Below are 7,175 nucleotides of genomic sequence, written 5' to 3' on the forward strand. Positions count from 1 at the left end.
CTGTCTTTTGCAACCTAGAGGAAAGTGCTGGCAAACAAACAAAAAAATCAATGTAAATTATTTTCAAAAATAATGTAAATCTTTAGAAATTTAATACTTAAAAAAACCAACAGCAACTGGGAGAACAGGTGCTGCAGCAAATAGCATCAGTCATGGTGTATCCTAGTGTGCCAATGATGACTCAGGTATTCTTATTACGCCTGTTTACTGGTGCTCCCATTACCACCTAAACGGGTGTCATTTAAGCACCCATCCCTACAAGAATCTGGATTTGCTCCTGAGATTCAGCTGTGATGGGATTTAACTTCCCTCTGGAATTTCCAAGTTTGGATTTTTATTTTTGCTTTGATATTCCATGGGTATTGTTTTAAAAAACACTGTTTGAGATTAAACACATTTTTTTACTGCAAACAAGATGCTTTTGTTCCCCTCCTAAGAGTGCAACAGAGAACAGAACTTTATGGAACTTGCATTGTTTCCCCTTTATTTTGAAAGTTGACAAGCAGACTGAAATCAGACTGAATTCTCAAGAGAGAGAACACACACACACACACACACACAGAGAGAGAGAGAGAGAGAGAGGGAGAGATGGGTGGGTGGGCAATCTCTTCCTGTGGCCAAGGATTGATATGGCAGAGAAAGGAAAACAAGTAAGAGTGAAATGACCAGGATAAGAGCACAGAACAAAATGGCAAGCAAAGATAGACAAAAAGGAGGAAGTATTGTGAACAGAGAGGATGTAGCTGATAGATTTAAGTTCACACTTTTCCAAGTTAGAAGGGCTATTTTGGAATTAGCTGCAGTGGGAATTCAGTGGAAATTGCAAAGAAACAAAAGGCACATTCATCCTGATTTCTCTAAATATTTTCTATCCCAGATTGTGAAATAATCAGTGGTGGGGGTCAGTGGAGCAAACTGGTCATTTGCTTTTTGCATCCCAGTGCTTCTCCTGTTCTTCTCTGTAATTCATTTCTCAATAGGCTAAGAAAAAAAGATTTCTGCTATAATTTTTGTTTTGAATAAGTACTTTGTGCAGGATTTAACTTTAGTCTATGTGGAAACAGAGCACGGTAATGAAACTTGAATATCCATGTTCCGAATAAGTGAGTGGAAATCAATGTCTGAAATTGAATAGTCACTGAATCTGCGACGATGTACTGACATTGAACATTTGGTGTTCCTGCGACTTCATCTATAAATGGTTATGTTCCATTAAGAGCTACCGTAAATACAGATAAGATTAAGCTGCCTAGTTCTTCAGCCCCACACTTGCCTCATTTCTGAAACTTGCTCTCTAAGGTTGCAAGGAGTTTATTTATGGGTATAAGTATGTGTGTGACTATAAGCATTTTATCAACCATCTAGGCAATTGTACGGAAATTATTACATAAGAATCAGTTGACCGTGCTGTGAAACTGCATAAGCCTTTTCCATATGAACAGAAAAGGAGCATTAGTTGGGTTCAGTTCAGTCATTCATTGATCCTATTTTCTATGTGCAAAGTTTGGTTCGGAATTTTGATCTGAAGGAAATTTCAATTTCATGAACGAAGGTTGTTTTATATCCGTGTTGGTGAACCTATGGAACGTGTGCCAGAAGCGGCACGCAGAACCATCCCGTGAGGAATGCACAGCCTCGCTGGCTCCCCTTATGCATTCCTGTGCACACATGTGTGCCGGTCAGCTGGCCGTTGCGCGTGTGGGAGCGGCGACACCAGGAAGAGCAATGTTCTGTCATTCATGCGCAAGCCTGCACCCGAACATCTGGGTTTACATCACGCGCATGTGTGATGGGCAGTTGTTCATCGGGCATGCATCTGTGCAGGAAACTGGAAGTTCAGGTGCCAGCTCACATATGCGCAACAGACCACCACTCTTCTGGGTATTGGCGCTCTCGTGTGAGTGAAGGCCAGCGGGGCCGTGCGGTCCAGGCGGGATGGTTTCACGTTCCATTTCTGGCATGCAGGCTGGCATGCGTTGACGTAAAAGGTTAGTCATCACTGTTATATATGATAAGGGGGAGCTTTGCTTAGATTTGTCTTGTGTGCTAGTTGCACCCATTCTTGGCATGGGGGCAGAAGAGGGCTGCAGCCAGTTCACACCGGTTCAGGAAAACCAGTTTTTAAGTTTTTTATCAGTTCAGAGAACCAGCTAATTGCACCTCTGGCTGGCTCCGCCCTCCCCTGCCCCTCCCCTCCCCTCCCAGGAATCCCCCAGTGTGCCCCGATTGGCTTCCAGGGTGGTGCAGGAGTCCATCCACGGCTCCAGCCCCAAAATGGGGTGAGGGGGATCGCATGGCCCCCATGCCCCTTTTTGGCTTCTAGGGTGGTACAGGAAAGTAGTTGGGATTTTTGCATGATCATTATTGTGGGGCGGGTTTGAAATGGGGATTTTGCATTATGATTGCTCATAAGTAAGTAGGAACTGGTAAAAGAGGAATGGAAAAATCCCTTTCTGTAAATCAGTGTTTTACAGTCTTGGCAAGTTTAAGATGGGAAACTTCATGCTGCCTGAAGAATTCTGGGAATTGAAGTCCATGCACCTTAAAGTTGCCAAAGTTGAGAAGCATGGGTCTACACTAGAGTTTAGGATTTTCCATTCCTGTTTTATTTAGAGTTTGGTGCAATTAAATAAATCAGTTGTGGTTTTGTTAGCATATAGTGATTAAAGCGAGATCCCCTTGCTCGCTGGATCTGAATGTCAGAAAGCAAAGTCTACATTTTTTAATTAACCCTGTGCCCCGTTTTGGCTGGCAGAGTGCTGCAGGAGGCTGAATGTTATCACGCCCCCTGGCCACACCCATCCTGGCCATACCTATCCAACCACACCCACCAAGCTGGTCATTAGGGCAGAGAACAGGTTGTTAAACTATTTGAAGCCTACCACTGCCTGGGGGTCTCAGCTCACTGTCACTCATGCCTTGGCCACTTCATGACTTGCTTACACAATGTGCTCTACATGGGGCTGCCCTTGAGCAACACTTGGAAGCTTCAACTGGTTTAGAAGGTAGTGGCATGCACAGTTTGGAGTGTTCTAAAGTTTGCCTGTGTGATAACAGTGCTATGCAAACTACATTGGCTTCCAAGGGCAAATTAAAATTACAGTATAAATAATAATTATATTTATAGAGCCACTCAACTCAACTGATTCGAAGTGACAGAATAAATTGCAACCATTTAAAAAATGTGATAGCCATAGCAGAATAAAAAAAAACAGAAATCAAAAGAATAAGATGAGATCATGATCATCATCCATCATATCAAATATTGTGTAATCAAAGCAATCCATCATATCAAATATCATGTGATCAAAGCAATCCATCCATCAAATATCATGTGATTGAAACATCCATCATATTAACTAAATCCTGGGGGAACAGCCAGATTTCAAGGGTCACTTAAGGGGTCAAGGAACACCCCATAACCTCTGGGAGAATACCATTCCAGAAATCACAAAAGAGATGGTATTGGTCAGATGACATTGTTTTAAGGAAAAATCATTGAGAATATACAGCATATGTTAGAAGTAAATTCAGGAATGAAGATGGTCAACTAACAGATATATTCAATAAAGTGAAGGCAATCTGCTCATCCAGCCACATCAATTTTTCACAATTATAGGGAACATAAACACAAACCAGAATTTGCCTGTTGGAAAGGGTTCTTGCTGCCATAGCTTCAGCCATTTGTCCGTTGTAGGAGTCAAAATATCCTTTCAGTTAAGGAGGTATAGACATTTCACACTGGGATTTAAAGGAAATACCTAAAAATTGCTAGCTATATTCACTCAGTATCTAAATCCAAAACTCTGAATAATTTTTCCCCACCTTATTCATCTAAGTCCCCCTATTTTTCCCCCTTTCTCACTCCTAAAAAGTAAGTGACTGGATGCCTGAAGGAATAACAGCACATATAAAACTGTCCCAAAGGTGCTCTTCCCAAAGGCAACTGGACTTTCTTGGATCTTTTTCTTTGGAAACGTTTCATTTCTCATCCAAGAACTGAAAAAACTTCTGGAATAAAAAGCAAAATGTTTTCAAAGCACTGGAATTCTTGAGAATTTTCACAGACAGAACATACAGAAGCAACATGGCCTGCTAATCCCAAATTTGTAGAGAAGATACGCTGCAGCTGAAAATCTTGGTGGGTTGAAAACAGAAATGCCCTTGCAATGAAAGATCACAGTGCAGAAATGGAAGTGTAATCATTCTTTTCTCATGTCACTGTCTCAACAAAAAATGTTTCCCTTCTCTCTGCTATTTCCTCTGAAAGAGAAGCAGCTGTTAATATGAGGGGAGATGTTTTTGCCAGGTACATGACACTGTGTGCATGTAAGTTTGTGTTTGGGGGGGGTGGATTAATTGACTGCCCAGTGCAACAACCCCTGAGTTATCTTTGCCCCAACTGCTATTTTAAAAGAGAACAAAACAGAGTGTCCGCCCATTTGTGTAACAGGGATTTGTGTAACACTGGCCTTCATTCATGCAACTTTGTTATTTTAACACTGAGCAGCTTAGTGTCCTTCATCACTTTACAAGCATATCTATATCATGCCATTGTTAAAATATTTGTCATCTAATTCCTGGAGCAAAATGAACAGGATAGAAATAGAGGAAGCACAGCACATTTTGTTTTTGCTACTACTGTAGCTATGTTTATGTATCAAACAAAACATCCGTGATGTTTCATAATTTATATTATACTGCTAAGTCAGTGGAAATCTGTCTCTACTAATGTTACAGCACTTCATTACCAATAATCTAATGTTTGCAATAGTGGTATATCATGCTATATGACTAATGGTATACGACTTAATCGATGGCATATTACTTTACCATCAACATCTGCTAAAGAAGCAAATATTTTTTTAAAAAATTGTTGGTGATTGTATATTTTGGCAAGTGTAGACTTTATACTTGGTCAATGTATTCTACAGAAAAAGAATCCCATGATTTCCTATGTTTGAGGCCTATAGAAATATGGCTATTTTAACACATGCATTCTTTTTGGATTATCCTTTTCATTACTATTCTCCCTTTCAATATCTGATGGCTCTATAGACATATATTTGAGTGGTTTTTTTTCTTCCATCAAATCAGAAATGAGTTGCCAATCTTTCTTCCAGGATATGTTTTGTATTTCACAGTCAAATATACAGTCCCAGGATTTCTTGGTGATATCCCATTCAAATTTAATTCTAACCAAGATTAGTTACATATGATATCATCATCATTATACAACATACTGATATTTTAAAATGGGGGAGTGGGTAGTATAAAAATACTTTATCTTAATATTCACACATAGTAATATATACGTACACATTTTACACATTTTTATGAAGAATTTTGCATTAGGAAAAAATATGAAGAAAAAATAAAAATAAATAAGTAAAACAGAAAGAAAACTAAAAAACAAAACAGAAAAAGTAATAAAGATAGTTAAACTCTTGTCTTTTCAACTGTTATAAACAAATCCATTACCCATCCTCCCTCTTAGTATTACAAAGTTCTTTTCAGAGTTCTTTAATTCTTTTTCAACCATCAAATCCATAAATCATCGCTTCACTTTTTTCAGTTTTCAGCAAAAACACGATAAACAATTTCAAGGCTTTGGTAAAAGTACTTGTTTCGCCTTTAATCAAACAGGTCAGTTTTGCCATTTCAGCCCGTTCTGACATCCTCAAAATCCATTCTTCCATTTGGAGGCAGTTTTAGTATTGCTCCATTACTATGCTATACTAATATTTTTATGTAGTCTATATTTTGTGAAGTATATGGGATTTCTTGGTGTATGAATACCCTCAGTTACAATATTTGTGAATCCACTGGTTCCTAGTTCATCAAGAAAAGCCAAGGTCACAGCTAATGGCTTGCCTTGTATTCTATGCCACAACTTTACTTTTCTTCTGCTTTGTTATTTACAGTATTATGTCTGTTTGGCAAGACCTATTTGAGCCACTAGCTTCCAAAGATGATAAAGAAGAACCTGGCCCAAGATGTTAGGTCTCCAGCCAGCAAGATAGAATGTGTCAATTTCCTGGTAGCAAAAGGAAACAGGTCAAATACATGATAATGGATGTTACAAGATTGTTGGCAATCGATGGAGTACTAGCAACAAAGGAGAAATAAAACAATAAAAAGCAAAATGGGCACCCTTTTTTTTCCAAACAAAAGGTTTCTAATTTAACAAAACATCTAGTCTCCAATCTCTAAAATGACCAGGATAAAATTAGCCACTATTTATTATTATTAGTACTGGCCTAGCGTCTAGTTCCTTGGCACAGCTGCTGTTTTTCATGGGAAGCAGAAAAGAATTTTTATGGATGTGGGGTTGAAAAGAAACACTCCGCCCAAACATTCCTGAACATGTATATTAACTATGGTGGGATATTGATAAGATCGTGGGAGATACTGCAACTTCTTTTATGAGAAAGGGTTGAGAAAATTTTGCAAGAACCATTCTCATGAAAAGGCTAAGATGGTATGAGAGTTTGACTGATAGAGACTTAAAAAGTAAGAGTGGAGCTATTTGATGAATTCCCTTAGTTGAGGAGAAATGAACAAATCATGCAAATGAAAATCATGCATGGAAAAAGAAAGAAAAGTACCATATCTGTGAATGCTTGTGCATGTTTTCTGTTTTAGTTCAAAAATTGGGGCATGGAAGCCTAGTACACTGTGGGGGGAGGGGTCTAATTGAAAACCTTGCCTAAATGTGTTTTTTAAAACAGGATCTAACCCATGTTGGTTAGAGCCGGTTTGGTCTAGTGCAGGAGTTCCCAATCTTTTCTGTAACCCTCACCCCTAGAAAGCTTCTGATATATTCTTACACCCCTTACAAAAGTAAATAATTATATGCATATAATTATGCATATACACTATAATTTTGAAACTTCTAAACCAAAGTTTTTAAATCCCCTGGAATATCGTCTTACACCCACAGGGTATGAGCACCCTCGGTGGGGAACCCCTGGTTTAGTGGTTATGGCACCAGGAAAGAAAGCAAAAGACCATGAGTTCAAGTCTTGCCTTAGCCATGAAAGCCAGCTGAGTGGGCCAGTCACTCTCTCTCAGCCCAATTCGTATCATAGGGTAGTCATTGTGGGGAAAATGGAGGAGGAAGGTGTGTCAGATATATTCACCACCCTGAGTTATTTGTAAAAATAATAAGGGCA

The sequence above is a fragment of the Ahaetulla prasina genome, chromosome 2 (genome assembly GCF_028640845.1).
Source record: "Ahaetulla prasina isolate Xishuangbanna chromosome 2, ASM2864084v1, whole genome shotgun sequence".
Classification (NCBI taxonomy): Eukaryota; Metazoa; Chordata; class Lepidosauria; order Squamata; family Colubridae; genus Ahaetulla; species Ahaetulla prasina.